The following is a 19,516-nucleotide window of genomic DNA, read 5'->3' as shown; positions in this document are numbered from 1 at the left end:
GGTTTGTGTATTGAATACTGTGTATGTCTTCCAGGTGGACATCACTCTGGGAGGTTGTGGAATCAACTAAACTGTGTTTGGAAGAACCAGCCGGCTGCGATCCAAACTACAGAGACTCCTGCCTGTTTGTGTCCTTGGTTTGCCACGCCAGGGCCCTACTAAGGGCGTTGCCTGGCTGTTGAGCTCAGAGGAAAATTGATCCCCGTGGATCGTCGGTTGTCACTCACCTTTAAGATGTATGGATAAGAATTCAAGCATATTTTTTGCTAAAATTGGACATATATTGTAGCTCTTGTCCACTTAAAAAACCTAATTCTTTCTCTCAGGGCAAGCACCAGTCCCACTGTTCCCCTGTATATACGTAAACGGCTTCAGACGACCTTTCGAGTCACAAGAGTAGACATTTCACGTTTTTAGATTAGCCGGGAGGCAGAAGAGGCAGGACTGCCAACATGGTGGAAGCCAGCGCCACAGATTTTCAGTTTCAAATGGCTCTTCAGAAACCCGTGGGTCCATTTTCTATATAGTCAGTGTTCTACAGCGACGTCTGTAAATATAAAGTCTCATTCACTTTAAGATGGGGGTTTATGGAAAGTGACTCAACCTGGAGCCAGCCTGACGTGGCCGTTTGAGGAACTGCAGTTTTCAGCACTTTATGTTGACTTCATTTCACAGTCACGGAAATTGCTGCTTGGTAGAAATGTGAAAAAAGGCTCTGTCTAGAAAATAGTGTTTGTTCTGCTTGTCCACTCTGGGTGGAAGATAGTAACATCTGTAGATATAAAGTGTCACTCTAAGGTAACAAAATGTAACAATTCTTATTTTCAGATGATTATACACAATAAAACCAGCTGTGAATATTATATTCCATTAAAGCACACTGGACCTTTAAATAAAATCACTGAAGCATGAAGAATAAAAACATGAGGTGTTAAAACTCAGTGGAAAGTTAGTTGTATGTCTGAATGCCAAATGAAAGTTTTGAAAGCAATCCTTAAACTAATAAAGATAACAGATACATATGTTTGAGGCACAAAGCTGAGTACACAGGATTAAAGTGAAAGAAAGCAAACCTTTCTATCATTGGAAAATGCCAAATGAGACACCGCCTGAATCTCTGACTGCCCCTGAACGCCTGACGCCACAAAGACGGTCAGTGTAGCAAACAAGGCGATCAGTCGTCCCTCCATTCCTGATAGGAGAGCACAGAAAAAGATCAAAACGTTTAAATAAATATTAAAAATCTGATTTAAAAAAAAAGGTCTAATTTGAGAGTTTTTCTATTACCAACACACTAAACCTTAAGATGAAATCTCTTATATGAACAATAATAAGTAAAAATATGTATGAATAACTGATTTAAACACATTTTAACAAAGTGTGTGATTGTATTTCTACTGCGAAAACACATTTGGTTTAAATAAAAAATATATAATATATTATTTTGAATTATACATAACGAGGATATGTTTTCAGAGATTAAAATGTACTTTATCTGTGAATAATAATAAGTTATAAGTAAGTAATAAGTTTGTAAAGCACAAATTCATATAAGTCATGAAACAGAGTGATACCCTTGAGATACAGTTAGAAAACACTTGTAATTAACTCATAATTAAGATGTTTTTGTCTTTAAATTAACTCATAATCATCATAATTAGAACAATAAAAAAAAACTTCCCCTAAATCAGTCACTATAACTTAAAACTTAACCTCATCGAACTTTTAAAAATAATCAAAATAAATAATTAAAATTAATTAAAACACAAGTGATTCAATCCAAATATAAAAATTTGTTTTGAAGTTTTCCCTTTTTATATCCGAGTCTTACCTGACCTGTGACAGTCAAAGTTCGTGTTGAGGTGTGCAAATGTTCTCTGTTCAGCTTCTTCTACCCCTCTGTGAGCAAACGATCCCTGCACTGATGATTTAAATCAGCGAACTGATGCTGAGTGGGGAAGAGGGAGTTGATATAGCATCATGAAGAGGGGTGTGGCCTTTGTAAGAGTCCACCTGACCGATTACCTGCCTGGAAGGTATGTAAATTCAAAACAGGTGACCGACCACTGAATCAACATGCTAACTCAACATTTGAAAGAAGGTTATTGAAGTTCAAACTTTGGATTATACCTTTGTTTGTACAAATGTTTCATTTGTATTCACATGAACTCAAAACTCAAGTTCTGTTCCAAAGTTATCGTTCGAAACAACTCCACTATCTGGTATAATTGAGGTTACTTGCTGTTTTTTTAAGCACATTAGTGACTTCAGGTGATTTCAGATGTGAGATTCACTCGTCACATCACCTCGTTGTTACTCATAAATAAAAGTCGTGCTGGTGTTAAAGAGTCAGCTGTTGGGATGAAGGACCTGTGGTAGAGCTCCTTCTTACATGGTGGGAGTAGCAGTCTGTTGCTGAAGGAGCTGTTTAAGGCCTCAAACAGTGTCATGCGGGAGGTGAGAGGAGTTGGACTTCCTCTGGAGAGTCTAGAGGACAAAGCTGGACCAGCTAGTCAGAGTCCTGCACACTCCAAAGGACCTCAGTAAGTTGTAACTTCTCGAAGGTGACAAGTTGTGTCTGGAGTCTGATGTGTGTACGGTAAAATTATGTAATAAAACACCTTAAACCTTAAAAGTGAATTCAATAGTACTGATATCCTTTTTTCACGTAACATTAGAAGAACTTATACCGAATTTATTCTGGTAAAACGTAACATTAGAAGAACTTATACCGAATTTATTCTGGTAAAAAAAAACAAAAACAACCACAGCTCAGTTTCACAACACAACACATGATTAAGTGTCACCTGCTAAAAATGTTCCGAGGACAAACAATATTCTGGTTAAGGCTGTGGAACATTGTGATCATTCCTGTCGAATCAATTGTCCATGTGTTTATTTTTTTTATTTTTTTGTAAAGAAGTTGTGTGGCGTTTCTCAGAAGTTGTAGGCTGTGAACTAACCGATATGTCCCACCTATTAAAATAACAAAAGAAAAGAGCAGCGAGGTCACAGTCTGATATTACTACAGATGCACTTTATTTGACGCACATAAACACATAATAATTTGTTTTTTTACCATCATCCTAACCCCTGAGAGGCCTGCATAAAAACTATGTTCAACCCACTGTGAGACTCTCTGAGACTCCCCTGAGGCCCAAATTTCTTTTGTTGCCACTCTTTCTTTGAAGCAGACGGAAACTCAAACCCAAAAAGAATTTTACGTACAAGACAGAAGCATGCTATTTTTCTGTTGTCGGAAAGAAACCGGTGTTATTTTTATAAATAAAATAACAAGATAACATTTGATTTATGAGCATCGAGTTGGTCTGACCTCAGGTAACCTGAATAATTACCACAAAGGTAACACGAAGTAAAAGAACCAGTTTTTACTGAAACTATGTGAATGTGAAACTCTGGAATTTTACCAGAACACGCAGATAATGTGTGTAAAGTACATTGCACATACATTGCACACACACACACACACACACACAAAAAATCTCCTTCTCACCCCGGCGGGGTGGTATCCATGTCATCCTCAAGCTCAGGTCCTCTACCAGTGGCCTGGGAGTTTGAGGGTTCAGCACAGTATCTTCGATGTTCCTAGGACTGCACTCTTCTGGACTGAGGCTTCAGATGTTGTTCCCGGGATTTGCTGGAGCCACTCTCCCAGTTTGGGTGTTACTGCCCCAAGTGCCCCCACTACCACGGGGACCACGCAACCCTTGACCTTCTACATCCATTCCAGCTGCTCTTTCAACCCTTGATACTTTTCAAGTTTCTCATGTTCCTTCTTCCTGATGTTGGTGTCAGCTGGGATCGCCACATCTATCACCACTACCCTCTTCTGCTCTTTGTCCACCACCACTATGTCTGGTTGGTTAGCCAGGATCTGTTTGTCAGTCTGGAAGCTGAAGTCCCACAGCACCTTGGCCCTGTTGTTCTCAGCCACCTTCTGTGGTATGGCCCATCGGGATTTAGGTACTTCTATTCCATACTGCTTGCAGATGTTCCTGTACACTATCCCAGCCACTTGGTTGTGCCTCTCCATGTACGCTGATCCAGCTAGCATCTTACACCCTGCTACTATGTGCTGGACTGTCTTAGGGGCTTCTTTACGCAGTCTGCATCTTGGGTCTGGTCTACTCTGGTAGATCCTGGCCTCTTGTTGGCTCTTGTGCTTATGGCCTGTTCTTGTGCTGCCATGATTAGTGCCTCTGTGTTGTCTGTCAGTCCTGCATTATCCAGCCACTGGTAGGATTTCTTGATATCAGCCACTTCCTCTATCTGACGGTGGTACATGCCATGTAGGGGTTTGTCCCTCCAGGTTGTCTGTTCTTCCTCCTCTGCACCCTCCTCAGGGTTCTGCTGCCTGAGACACACTGGTGAATTGACAGTCACAGAACATAGGGAAGGGCCCCTTGGGAAGGGTCAGAGGTCAGCCGTTCTGTATTCAATGAGGCCTACTAGTTAAGGCTTTAACACCTTTTTGGGATTAACTCATCAATGCTTTATGGCAGGGGTCTGAAATTTGAGTATACGTATCGGGACGTGGGCCATACCGAGTTTCAGACCCGTGGCCCCTTGGGAAGGGTCAGAGGTCAGCCGTTCTGTACTCAATGAGGCCTACTAGTTAAGGCTTTAACACCTTTTTGGGATTAACTCATCAGCGCTTTGAGGCAGGGGTCTGAAATTTGAGTATACGTATCAGGATGCATGCTGTATTGCCAGGCCTAAACCAACCTTGTTTAACCTATAAAATTATTGTCATAGATATGAAACTATTGATCGAGTTAAATAAATGATCCATTCAAGCCTTCATCAGCACACAAGATGTTAAACTAGTCAGATGATGTTATCTCTATGTTCCTCTATAAATTTTCTAAGATCAACATTTGATCAATAGACTTCCTAAAGTGATATTTTACTACCCTACTTATACTGTGTACTTACACAGCCAAATATTTAATTGTCCTATTTTGATTCTAATATTTTTTTTTCCGTGTGTGTGTGTATGTGTGTAATGAGGAGTAGATCACAAATGTGAGATATCGAGAGCTGTGAACACATTATGTGAGATATTATTGATCTATTGGATTCATAGTTGTGTTATGTACTTAAGCCAGTTATAGAGTGAAACAGAGACTGACACTGACTGAAATATGGAAGCTTACTGGCTAACACTGGCTAATCCTCAGCCACCAACCACAAACTGTGGTTACGCTGTTACGAAACAGACGAGGAGGAGGATGCTGCTGAGAGTGACCAACACTTCTGATGAAGATTGAAAGTGTGTGTGTGTGTGTGTGTGTGTGTGTGTGTGTGTGTGTGTCACCATTGATATTATGACTGATAAAATAAAAAGTTAATCACTTCTCTGTTTAATGTGTTTTTATAATGTCTGTTTTTAGACAGTGCTTGTTATCAACAGACCTTTTGAGAAGGAAAAATGGAATTTCCTGTGTGCAGTTTACGCTGGAGCTGTACTGTGTATATATTCATATACAGTAACAATTTTATTCATGGAAAGCTTTCTGGGCTGCTCAAAGGATCACAAAAGCACCATGCAGCACACTCACCATGTGAGTTTTGTTCAGTGTTTTGTCGAAGAAATCATCAAAGTCGAATTGACATATTTGCTAGGGTGTGTTTTATTAAAAAGCATGCCGTCACACTGGTGAATTGACAGTCACAGAACATATCTGAGCCACCTCACGGTGACCCAAAAACGACCCACCCGCACTATTAGGTTGAAGCAAAGCTTACCCCATTCTGACCTCCTCCTTTAGAGGTCGCCCAAAAAAGGCTCCCAAAGAAGTCTCCCAAAATAAACATGTCAAGCTGGCCCCAAGGTCAAGGCCATATCCCCTGATAACTCATCAACGCTTTGAGGTAGGGGCCTGAAATCCGCACCCGCGCATTGGGACAGCATGGTCGACCACGGTGTCGAGTTTCAGACCCGTGCGCCCTTCAGGAGGGTCAGAGGTCAGCCGTTCTGTACTTAATGAGGCCTAGTAGTTCAGGCTTAAAAACACCTGTTTGGTTTGTGAATGACTCATCAGCGCTTTGAGGCAGGAGGCTGAAATCTCTAGTATGTGTATCAGGATGCAGGGTCTGATCAGGGCCCCCATTTTCACCCCCGTACCCACTTTGGAAAGGTCAGAGTTCACCCGTTCTGGACACCTTTTTGGGAATAACTCGACAACGCTTTGAGGCAGGAGGTTGAAATTTGACTATGTCGTACGCCGTGGAGCCTTCTGCTGGGATTTTTTAGTCATGTCACAATCCCATCACTGTAGAGCTAATTAGCTTTCTAGAAGGCCTACAGAGTTGGGACTTTGGGAGCCTGACCCAGACCTCCATTTAGAATAGCACCGTGAATTTCATGCAGTTCAGTACATTTTTGTGGCAGCGACGAGGGCGCAGATTCGTGTAACGGCGTCCTTGCTCGGCCCCGCCCATCGAAAAGTACTGGGCCGTTGTGGACCCGACCAATGTCTATTCGCTTGTCTCATGCCCCTGAACAACATACTAAATTTTCAGACCCGTGCGACTTGTAGAAACACATGTCCTCCAAAACCTCCACGCAGGTCAGAGGGTATAAGACTGCATGATTCTGACAGGACCCCAATGCTCAGGAATCCAGATGGGGCAAAAAAAATTCTACTGGACTTGTGGGGGATCCTCTGTTACGAATCTGGGGTCCCTGGGGTCAAAGGCCCTCTTCTTTTCCAGTCACTATCTCCTGATAACTCATCAAAGCTTTGAGGCAGGGGGCTGAAATTTGAGTATGCGTATCGGGACGTGGGCCACAATCACTGTGCCGAGTTTTGGACCCGTGGCCCCTTGGGAAGGGTCAGAGGTCAGCCGTTCTGTACTTAATGAGGGCTACTAGTTAAGGCTTTAACACCTTTTTGGGATTAACTCATCAATGCTTTATGGCAGGGGTCTGAAATTTGAGTATACGTATCGGGACGTGGGCCACGCCGAGTTCTAGACCCGTGGCCCCTTGGGAAGGGTCAGAGGTCAGCCGTTCTGTACTCAATGAGGCCTACTAGTTAAGGCTTTAACACCTTTTTGGGATTAACTCATCAGCGCTTTGAGGCAGGGGTCTGAAATTTGATTATACGTATCAGGAGGCATGCTGTATTGCCAGGCCTAAACCAACCTTGTTTAACCTATAAAATTATTGTCATAGATATGAAACTATTGATCGAGTTAAATAAATGATCCATTCAAGCCTTCATCAGCACACAAGATGTTAAACTATTCAGATGATGTTATCTCTGCTGTGAACACATTATGTGAGATATTATTGATCTATTGGATTCATAGATGTTTTATGTACTTAAGCCAGTTATAGAGTGAAACAGAGAATGACACTGACTGAAATATGTATTCAATATTTTATTCTGAACTTTTATGATGAACTTGAACTTATTTATTTATTTCTATTGTGAATTTCAACATGTTGAACTTTGAACTGGCAACTTGTGGTGCCAACTCTGCAACCTGTGGTCGGCTGTTTTACAGATAAGCTTGCCCAGGTTCCCATGTGTCATCCCACACTGTCACTGTGTGCCACTGTCAGGAAAAGAAAACAACAACAACAACAACAACAACAATAATAACAACAACAACAACAACACACAATATAGGTTAAAAGGATAAGTTAGATTGTGACATATAAGAATATCTAGGTTGAAATATCTTCTATATTATCATGTGACAGCTCTTACTGTAAGCAAGATGGCGCCGTACATGGCCGCCTCGGTGGGATCGAGCGCCCTCGTTTGTTTTGTTTTGTTTGTAAACTCTGTCTTCTGCCAAGATTTAAGGATTTCTCTAACAAGAGAAGAACTCCTGGACATGAAAGGAACAACTCCTGCCAGACTGATCCCAATTTTTCTGCTCCCAGAGGCAGAACTCGGCGACATACTGATCAACGCTACCCTCAGTATTGTTTACGCTCTGAAACATCACTGAAGGCGCAAGAGGGGGAAACACGCCGGGTCGCTCGTCCGCCTCAGAAAACGAGGTAACCGGCCCGCGCTGCCAAGTCTTTTCCTCTCTAACGTGCACTCACTGTACAACAAAATGGACGAACTCCAGCTAACCATGGCGAAAAACAGAGACTTCCTTTTTTCCTCGGCGTTGTGCTTTACCGAGACCTGGCTGTGTGACAAGATCGCAAAATCTGTGCTCGACTTAGCCGGCTTCCAGCTGCTCAGAGCGGACCGTGACACAGCCCTCTCCGGGAAAAAGAAGGGAGGAGGTATTTGTTTTTATATCAACCGCGGCTGGTGTGTGGATGTGTCGGTGATTATGAGACATTGTTCCCCCGACCTGGAATCATTTTTCATAAACTGTAAACCCTTCTACTCGCCACGCAAATTCACGTCCTTCATTCTGGTCGGTGCATACCTGCCGCCCGGCCCCCTGGTTAAAGAAGCCCAGCGCGCGCTCGCAGACCAGATCATTAAAGTGAAGCGAACTCACCCCGATTCCCTAGTTATCGTCCTCAGGGATTTCAACAAAGGTAATCTCAGCCAGGAACTCCCCAAATACAGACAATTCATTAACTGCCCCACCAGAGAGGGTAATACCAGCAAAGCCTACCATGCTGTCCCTCGTGCAGCACTGGGACACTCTGACCATGCCATGATCCACCTGATTCCTGCATACAGGCAGAAGCTAAAACTCTGTAAACCTGCAGTGAGGACATCCAAACAGTGGACCAGTGAGGCTGTGGAGGATCTCAGGGCAAACTTGGACTGCACTGACTGGGAAGTGTTTGCTACTGCTACAAACAGCCTGGATGAGCTCACAGAGGCTGTGACGTCGTACATCAGCTTCTGTGAGGACTCCTGCATACCAACACGTACCAGGGTGAGCTATAACAACGACAAACCCTGGTTTACAACTAAACTCCGAAGTCTGAGGTCTAAGAAGGAGGAGGCGTATAGGAGTGGGGACAAATTCAAATTCAAGGAGTCAAAAAAGTTGTTTAGCAGGGCAGTGAGGGATGCTAAACGACTGTACTCAGAGAAACTGAAAGACCAATTCTCTGCTAATGACTCTGCGTCTGTCTGGAGTGGGCTCAGGCAAATCACCAGCTACAAGCCCAGAGCCCCCCCCTCCACCAACGACCCCTGTCTGGCCGACGACCTGAACAAGTTCTATTGCAGATTTGAAAAGCAATTGGACAGTTCTGTAACACCCCTCATGCCACCGCAGTCCCACTCCCCTCCCCCTATCACATCAACCATCAACACCAACGTAATGCTGACTCTCTCCATTCAGGAAAGGGAGGTCAACAAAGTGTTCAAGAGACAGAACCCCCGCAAAGCAGCTGGGTCGGACGCTGTCTCCCCTGCCACGCTGAAGCACTGCGCTGACCAGCTGTCTCCGGTGTTCACCCCAATCTTCAACACCTCCCTGATGACATGCCACGTGCCAGCCTGCCTGACCTGGTGTGGCCAGAACAACCTGGAGCTAAACGCTCTAAAGACAGTGGAGATGGTTGTTGACTTCAGGAAGGATCCAGCCCCACTCCCCCCCATCACCCTGTGTGACTCCCAGGTCAACAGGGTGGAGTCCTTCCGCTTCCTGGGCACCATCCTCTCCCAGGACCTCAAGTGGGAGCTGAACATCAGCTCACTCATCAAGAAGGCACAGCAGAGGATGTACTTCCTGCGGCAGCTGAAGAAATTCAACCTGCCAAAGACAATGATGGTGGCAATTCTACACTGCCTCATTGAGTCCATCCTCACATCCGTCCAGCACCGTCTGGTTGCTGCTGCGGCAACTGCCAAGGACAAGTGCAGACTACAGCGTATCATCCGAGCTGCTGAGAAGGTGATAGGCTGCAACCTGCCGTCCCTCGAGGACCTGCACACCTTGGAGGTCCGTGAGGCGAGTGAGAAAGATTGTGGCCAGACAACTCCACCCTGGACACTCTCTGCTCCAGCTGCTCCCCTCTGGCAAGAAGGCTGCGGGCATCAGGAACAAAACGCGCCACGGGAAAAGCTTCTCCCCTCTGCAATTGTCCCTCGCAACAGGGTCAAGGACAGAATGAAACGGTCACTCATTAACCCCCCCCCCCCCCCCCAAAAAAAAAAACCTGGCCCCCACCCAGCAATCGCACTGAACTTTGCACATGACACTTTATGACACTGATTTGCACTTCTGCATGTACATATCCATTCCCCTCCATATTCTATATTTTTTACCCTTTTAATTTTTTATCGTTTATTTTTATTCATACTAGTTTATCTTTTTTTTTCCATATATGTGTGGTTCTGTGTATGCTCAACACTGCCAAGAAAATTCTGTGGTAGCAATAAAAATAAATGATTCTGAATTCTGATATCATAGTCATGCTTTATACAATTTCATTTTAATCCAAATTAGTCAAATCAAATAAATTTTATTTGTAAGCCCAAATTCACAAAACAAACATTTTGCCTTAGAGGGCTTTACAATCTGTATAGGGAGGACACCCTCTGTCCTGGACCCTCGGCGAGTGAGAAAAACTTGCCACAAAAAACCTTTAACAGGGAAAAAAGTGTAAGAAACTCGGGAAGAGCCACAGAGGAGGGATACCTCTCCCAGGACGACAGACAAGCAATGGATGTCACATGTACAGAACAAATCAACACAATTACAGGACTGATAAAATGACAATGAAATTACAAGGAATGAAATGAGTACAGTAGCAGTGGAACCTGTGATAGAGATAGAGAAGAACAAGATGCACAGCAGCAGCAAATCATCAACTAACTATAAACTGTAATGGAGATATGGTAGCAATAATGACAGTAGTTATGTGTAGTTTGACGTCGTGCAGGACCCAAAAAGCAGCCACGAGCCACGAGAACCTGCTGGACGGAGAGCACAGAACTCCAGGGAAGAAGTTTAGTTAGGGACATCATTAATGAGACATGTATGTTTATAGGTGGTGAGAGAGGAGAGAGAGAGAGAGAGAGAGAAAGAAAGAAAGAAAGAAAGAAAGAAAGAAAGAAAAAAAGAAAGAAGAAAGAAAGCAGTCTAGTCCTATAGCAGCACAACTACTACTCCAAAGGTGTTGACCGTGTCTGCCTCCTGAACCCTGAAGGTAGTTTGTTCCAAGAAAAGAAGCTTGATAGCTGAAAGCTGTGGCTCCCAATCTACTTTAGTCCAAATACATGACGTCTGTTTCCAGTCCAACACAGTGGTTACTATCTACCATGTTGCGCAGGGCTTACTTCACTTTAACGTCTTTTCCCTGAAAGACATATATAAACAAACAATAATTCAGAAAGAAATACAAGTTGCATAATAAAGGAGCTGTTAGACATGAGCTGTTAGGAAGCAGCAAGACCAGGTAGTATCAGGTAGTATGTTCCTATTTCTCAGGAACTGAGAGGAATTGGAGCCAAATGCAGATTCAGTGGCTGAATTAGTGTAGATCAATCAAGTACAAACGCTTATGGATAGTCAGGCAGGCACAGGTTAAAACTGGGAAGTCTCTGGGACTGGGACTGGTCCAGCATCAACATTTTCCACAGAGGATGGTCCAGCTGCTGCTGTCACGTTTTTAGCTGCTTGTGGATGTTGTTCTGGTGAAGCTTGTAATTCTGCAAAATTTAAAATATTAAATATTCATTAAAAAGGGTTGTACAGTACACATAAACATAACATTCTTTAACCAAAGTTACAACTTGTAAATATTGGGATAAAATAAGTCATCTGACACCCTCACTGACCCAAATCAATAAGTACAAGTAGTGTGAGATTTAGTGCTTTTTTTTACATTGTACATTAATGAGTGTGAGTATAATTCCAGATAGCTAATAACTTAAATCCTCTGATGACACTGCTTCCCTGACTTTGTAGCGCATAGCATAAGACACATCAACCTAGTACTGTGACATATAGTTTTGTACAAGCGTGATGCTAACCACTTCAGGAAGGTAATCAGGTATGCTCTTATGAGAATCTTGGTGTTCATATTGATAACATGTTTACATATGTATTTGTTATACTAGAAAATTATCAGGTATGGTGTTCGAGAAAATTATTACAATTATATTTTTTAGTATAGTACAGAATATATAACATAATTTAAAGACTGCTTTAAAACTACAATGCTAATATAAACTAGTACTAACGTTAGCTCGTGTGTTTCACATGCGAATACATTACAAAAGAAAAAAAAACTGTTGCAGAGGTAGTTCTCTTGGTACACAGACTGCTCTCTGAAAATATTTTATAACTGATTAATAATTCTGTCAACATGCAAATTACCCGCAGAGTTTATCACAACTTACTTGGCTGGGATCTGGCTCGTGTCACGATGAGAAATTCTCGTCGATGGACCCTGACTTGAAACATACGTTTACTACGACTCCCAAGATGCATTACGTGTTGCGTATCAGAGGTGAAGGGGCGTGACAAATCGTCGGTGGTCGAGCCTTATGGGTAGTGTACGCCTTTCCGCTATTCAAAACATACGAATAAAAGTTTATTTCTCAGGCTAGAAGGAGAAAAAAAACATACTGAGGGCCACAACATGAAGCTATCTTATTGTTGAATTATCAGTGACACTTTGGCGTGTTTGTGCTGAGAAACGTTGATGATATTAATAAAAGAAATCCTTAACATAGTGAGAAAAACAGTTCCGGGCAGAGGGTCCTCGGTTGTCCAATCAGATTGTAGCTTGCAGTGTCATATATCGCTGTGGTCGGGTTATTATTGGAGTGAATGGATGGCTGGAGCTCTGCTCTGAGCGTCTCTTACCAGCGCTAACGGATTATACTTGAGTCAATTGACAACCCAGAGCGTTTCATATAGACGCAGAAGGGTACCTTTTACGTCGGTATCAGACGTCAAGGGGCGTGACAAATCGTATTTTAAGCGTTGGGAATGAGAACGGGTTGACTGCTCATAACAATGAAAACACACATGCACTTGAATTAACAACAAACAAACTTTATTTTGGAACAATGTATCAGTATATTAATATATATGTTAGTCAGCAGCAGTCATGTCACTCAGTATATTAATATATATGTTAGTCAGCAGCAGTCATGTCACTTGATGAGGTAGATAAACCTGGTGTAAGCAGAGGTCTGCCCAAAGTATTTCAATAATGCCCCTGAAAAGATAATACATTAGATTATTATTATTTTTACATATAGGCTGGAAGACATGACATAGGTATGTCATATGTATCTTCCATATGTATTTATTAACCACACAACAAATGTAGCTTTCTCAGTGAAATATACAAATTAGCTGATTGTCCAAATATGTCCAAATGAGATGTATGTGGGGCGGTCGGTGGCGTAGTGGGTTAAGCGGCCGCCTCTAGTCCTCGCTGCAGCTGGCCCCGGTTCGAATCCCGCATCGGACGGCCATTTACTGCGTGTCATTCCCCCTCTCTCTGCCCCCTGCTTCCTGTCTATCTTCAGCTGTACTATCAATAAAAAGGCCTAAAAAAAATTAGATATGATTGTTTGTATGAGATACAAAAATACAATTTAACATAGCTTGGAAAGCAAATGCCTTAATAGCCTGAAAGTATTTGGGCCAATTTGGACATTTAATATGTTCTGTATTAAAATAATATATCAAAACACAAATTTAATGTTGCAATAAAACATTAGTAGCTAGTTAACAAGTAAAACTAGACTCCTACTCATGTTATTGCTTGGCCTCTGGTATTGTTGCTTCAACACATAGAAAAATGAATACTACTGATGCGATGTGTGAATGAGTATACCACCAAGGCAAAAGAAACTAACATTTACATTATACAGAGATGTTAAATACTGTTATAGTTCATCTTTCCTCATATCAAGTGCAGTGAGGGCTAAATAATACATAACAGAGTACTTCTGCATCTTAAAATAAAATGGATTGATTGACTATGTAATATCACAAAGGATTTGTGCTTATTTGAAACATACTGTTTTTGAACTGCTTGCAAGTCTGTTCATAGTCCATTCTTCATTCAAAGCTGTGTTCCTGTCTACTTTTCACATTTCTCTGATATGACATGCAGTCAGAGAGGCCGACTAGCGTACCAGCTAGTTTATTATTAAGTTCAATAACCCCCTGGCCCCTGCTGTGTTGCGATGTGTTGGATACAACGTGAAAGTGCTCTCATTATGCTCTCATGCTGTTTTTAGAATAACAGCAATGGTGTGCGCTATTTATAGCGGCAGATTATTTAATCTGATTGAAATGAAATGAATCATGAACAGTCACATTATAACATACCTTTAGCTTGTGATCGTCTTTCCGTCTCGATTTTTCTTTTGTTTTTCGTCCTTCTGCACCACTCCTGAATGTTCTTTTAGGAACATTGTAATTTCCCACACCAACGAAATAACGATACCCACAATGCCGCATTTGATGACCGCTGGGCTGCATTGTCACCATGGTTACGCACGGAGGAGGGAGCGGTCACAAACTAACTTTACTGGTTTATTTTTCACCCCTGTACTAATACGTCTGTTTAAATTGTTACCGTCATTGTAGTATATGTTGAAATAAAGAGAGGGTCAAAAAATACAATAACACACTGATCGTCTGGCCCCCTGTAGTGGTTGTGGCCCTAAACAACCGCATAGAGTGTTTATGTCAGCGGCCGGCCCTGGGAACGTCAGGTTTGCATTCGACACCTACACCTGGATGCCACTAAAGTTTAATGTGCTGCTGTCGCTACTGACAAATTTAGTTAAAGATATACGCTACCTCTACGCTTCAGAGCTAAAGCCAGACGTTAGAAAGTCCCTGAATCCATCCGTCTTTTTTATAACCTTATCTTTAGTTCCTCTAATGTCCACTTGAGGCTGGCTCCAGAAGTGAGTCAGTCTCCATAAGTCCCCATGTTCAAATGTCCAACTTCACAGCAGAAATAAACATTTTTACAGCCTGGTACAAAAAACAGTTTTGGTCTCTATAGATAATTTCCCCGTTCATGACAACTGTACTGAGGGTGAATTTATATACAACTCACCTGTTCAGATTATATTGATGCTTAAAGTTATACAGAATTAAGGCCATAGACGCTTTGATTGACAGGTAGGTGCTGTTACATGTGGCTTGTTTGAGCTTGTTGAGACGTCATTCGACCTGCTGATGCCAATTTTTGTGAATTTAGAGTCACAATTTAACCTGCATCACGCAAACACGGGGAGAACATACAAACTCCACACAGAAAAGCCTCAGCCGGGGTTTGAGCCAAGAACCTTCTCCCTGTGAGGCGACAGTGACGCTCAAAGTCACTAAATCTCCCAGCAGGATACCTGAGTATGTTGCTACTAGTGTCAGATTTTTCAACTGTTTTAACATAAAATAAATACATCAAGGCTGAAAAAGGAGATGGCATGTTTGCTCGCCCTGCCTCAACTCACCTGACCCACATTCGGGTTTCCTGGCACCCATGATTTAAAGAAAATGGCAGACAAAAACATGCAAGCAACGTCACGTTCTTGAAAAAGGGGAATTTCCAGCAGCAGTGAGAGTACTTGACGTCAAACTGCTTAAGTAGATAAGATTCTTCAGATTTTATTTAAATGTTACTTTATAAAAAAATGACTTGTGATCTTGAAAAGTTGTGATCGTTACATAGTTCATGTTGATAATGCGACAACAGCAAGGACGCTGGAAATGGGGGGGCTGAGGGGGCTGCAGCATAGACATAGGCTACGTTTACACATAGCCGGATATGTTGAGAAACGAATATTTCCCTCCCTCCGTTTTCCAAAATAACATCGTGCACATAACATCGTTTTCAAAAAAGTTTTCGTTTACATCAACCCGCATAAATACGGCATTGAGTGCCATCATAACTACGCCAAGCCTATGGGCGGCAGTGTAGGTAGAAGGAGAACGCTCTGCAAGCTAATCAGAATTCTCATTTCGACAACAACGAATAATGCTTCCATGATCATCGTCATAGCAAAATGTAAACATTGGTCGCACTTCTGGCGCATCAGCTGCCTAAAACTCTGTTTATCTGAATTTACACGCAAACGCAAAACCGTAGTTTTCCAGAATCTCCACTCTAGCCGGAGTTTTTAGAAAGATTCGCTTTCAGAGGCAAATTCACCGTTTGTGTGTAAAATATAGGTACAAACAAAGGGAAATGTCTCTGGTTTTAAAAATACCCATGTACGTGTAAACAGGACCATATATACATAGATGGCACATTGAGCTGTTTGGTCGTTGGTCGTGATACGTCGTGGTCCGCCATATTGGATTTGGCAGATCTGCCCGTAAACTAATAAAAGGAAACAGACTGAACTTCATAAAGCGCCTTTCTACAAAGTGCTTTAAGCTGCTTCTTATACACCCATTCACACACACACACTAATATATCTGTGAAACAAACAGGCACCAAAAACAACATAATGTAACTTTTATGTGACTGTGATGATTATAAATGTTTACTCCTTATGTAAGCACCAAACCAACGTATGTATTTTTCTAATGCTGAGTGTTTACAGCTACTAATGTGTGTAACACTGTTACTGTGATGAGAAATATTGAAATATTTATATTTAACATTTAATCTGTGTCTATAATAACCAAATCCTGAAATGTAGATGTGACATGAGGGTTTTCTGAATAAAGAGCACTTTACATTAAAAGCATTTTACTCGTAAAGGTCGTGGTGAGTATTTTGTTCCCAGACATTTTTATTTTTTATTTTTGCCTTTTTATTTATTTTTTTTTTGTTTTTGAATTTTTTGCGAGCTAATGTGGCTCGGCTAGTTAGCTTAGCTCATACACCCCCCTCTCTCTCCTCTTTCCTCTACACACACACACACACACACACACACAAACAAAACACGAAAACAAAACATGACGCCTTAGCTTCAGTTCCAATCCACCTTTTTTTGTGTAGCTTTTGTTTTGTTGTGAAGACTTTTCTTTTCGACGGAGACGAGACTTGTTTTTTCCAGCTAAGCTAAGCTAAGCTAACTAGCGGCTAGCTCTCTCTCGGGTTTTCTAGTCGCAGCTTCATCCTGATCCATGATCCTGTGATTTGTTTGACAGAGTATCGACTACAGATCTGTCTGATTTTTTTTTTTTTTTGGGGGGGGGGGGGGGGGGGGGTGCGGGGGGGGTGCTTTTGTGTTTTAGCCATGCTAAGCCGGCCTCGTGTGTGTGTTTCACACTGCAGCCTGGTGGTGGCGCTGTCGTGTGTGTTGATGGTTTTTGAAAGAAAAGGAGACTTTGTTTTTGTGGCTCATGCTGTAGATTTTTCCCGTTTTTCCCTTTTTTTCCTCCCCCTCCTCCTGTGATGAAGAAGAGTGATTTTTCTAAATTTTGGACGCCTCTCAGCTTTGTTTACATAATTATGTCTTAATTAAAAAAGGTTTTAATCAATCTGAAAGAGTATTATGGCTGTTTGTGTTTATCAAATACAAATCACATTCACTCCTCTTCCCCAAATAAACCCTGGCTCATCAGATGGAGAGAAGACGATGAATAAAAGTGTTTAGATGAATTTATTCCCAAAACACCATTTCAGGACACTAACGAGCGCTCCTAATGAGGTCAACACTGCATTAATAAGAAATCTGTCCACCTCTACTTAAATCTTTTTTATCAGGTTAATGATAATAATAGCCGTACTCATGTTATCTTATATAACCCTGTGTTTAGTTGTGATTTGGGTGGAGTTAGAAGGATGATTATCCTGAGCTGAAGCATGCAGGTTTATGTTAGAGAATAAAAATGTACTCATAGGTTTTAAAAATGCTTTTAAAAATCCTTGAAAGTTTGCAGATTGGTGGGGGTAGATGAGATGGTGAAGTGTCCGTCTTTATGAGGCTGATGATAATTGTTGCACTCATGCTTACCTTGTATATAGTCCTACATCTCGTCGTGATTTATGCATCCATGAGAAGTCTAAACTGAGGTATGAAATAAAAGATGTGTCTCACTGTAGATTACAGATTGGCATAAAATAATCCCACTCATTTAGTCGTACCATCAGATTATTGTTAAATTCGACGCCCCGGTCAGCCCGCTTTAGACACGATGTGACTTCAAGTCCTTGTTACTCAGAAATTGTGACGTTATGTTCATTTAAATATGCAGATTTGTTTGTCTAAACAAGCACGCACACAAAACCAAACCAGGTAAGACTTGGTACAAGATAACCCTGCTCAGCTTGACTGAGGTGTGTTTTCTGTCACCTCAGTATAAATCGCAAGGGGCGAAGGTGAAGGTCGAGACACCAGCCCAAACTGATCCCAGCCCACAGTGTCAAACATCAGACAGACGACAGCCCTGCACACAGACGCTATGGAGTGAGTGATGAATGTTCGACCCCCCTGTCAGCCAGGGGGCGTTACTGTTGATGCCACTACTGTTATTTTTTATGTTTGCTGTATCGGGACTCACTTCACATCTCCAAACACTCACAAGGCTCTGGGCTTCACTGAGCACTCACATCCTCCCCAGAGCTGGGCACAAATACATCAAAGTATTTTGATACAAAATACAAATACTTGGTCAAAAAATGTATCAAAATAAAATACAAAAATACTGGTCTAGAAAATGTATCAAGATAAAACACAAGTATTTTGTATTTTGAAAATACAAAAATACACATGAAATAATGCCAGGATTTTCTTTTATTCTTCTTATTATAACAACAAAACATTGCTTGTGAATGGTGGTACTCCATCACCTTAAAGTTATTTCTCAAAAAAAGTACTCTTCAAGCTGAAATTTGTTTGCTTGCACTGAACTATGAGTACAATGACATGTAAAAGTCAGTGTTTCGGTCTGCATTTGAAACTGAGGAGCATACAGCAAATAAAAGTGGAGGTTGCTAAATTGAAATCCAAAGATTAAAAAAATTAAGCTACAAAACAGAAATCACAGACCAGTTAGAGCAGTAAGTGTTCAGTTGTTTTTCAGGAAAACCAACTTCTCGAGCATTTCAGGTGTCAACGAGCGTCTGTGAGGCCGGTTGACAAGTCCAGCGAAAGAAAACAAACGCTCGACTGGGGCTGATGATGCTAGTGTGGTGTTGAATCTAACAAAGAGACGTTTTATTAAAGGATATGAATCCAGGGAAGACAGGTCCTTTCTAGTATCTTCCAGGAAGTGCAGGGTCTCCAATTCTGCCTTGCTGTGGCTCGGCAGGGTTTCATCCTGCATCTGGTTGTCTGGTCCTGTAAAAATTGAAGACAACACACAAGGGGCATACAGGGCCAATCAGAGACAGCAACCTGGTTCTCACCAGACAGGACAAACAGACAGATGAACAACAACCAGAGTGCAACATCTGGCCGAACACCATCCTGTGGACCAGATAATCATAAATATGGCATTCTTCATATAAATTAAAGTATAAATAGTATAAGTTCAAGTATGAATACAGAAATTGGCACTAAAGCTACAAACATGTTAGTGTACATGACTTATTTATTATTTTTAAGTGGAAATAAGTACTTCTCACCTTGATCAGCAAACACAAAGAATTCATCATTCCCCTCGC

The 19,516-nt window shown here is 41.8% G+C and overlaps 1 long non-coding RNA gene across 1 annotated transcript; it reads right to left on the bottom strand.

Annotated features, from left to right (window-relative positions):
* Window positions 1-1,078: 1,078 nt before the first annotated feature.
* On the bottom strand, window positions 1,079-2,035 carry LOC109139907 (uncharacterized). Its single transcript, XR_002042347.2, has 2 exons — window positions 1,832-2,035; window positions 1,079-1,192 (listed from the first exon to the last, which is right to left on the bottom strand). It is a non-coding gene; the product is annotated as an uncharacterized LOC109139907 (long non-coding RNA).
* Between the last annotated feature and the right edge of the window lie 17,481 nt (window positions 2,036-19,516).

Source organism: Larimichthys crocea, chromosome II, assembly GCF_000972845.2.
Source record: "Larimichthys crocea isolate SSNF chromosome II, L_crocea_2.0, whole genome shotgun sequence".
Classification (NCBI taxonomy): domain Eukaryota; kingdom Metazoa; phylum Chordata; class Actinopteri; family Sciaenidae; genus Larimichthys; species Larimichthys crocea.
Note: the sequence above shows the minus strand (reverse complement) of the source record. Positions and strands in the feature narration are given on the sequence as shown.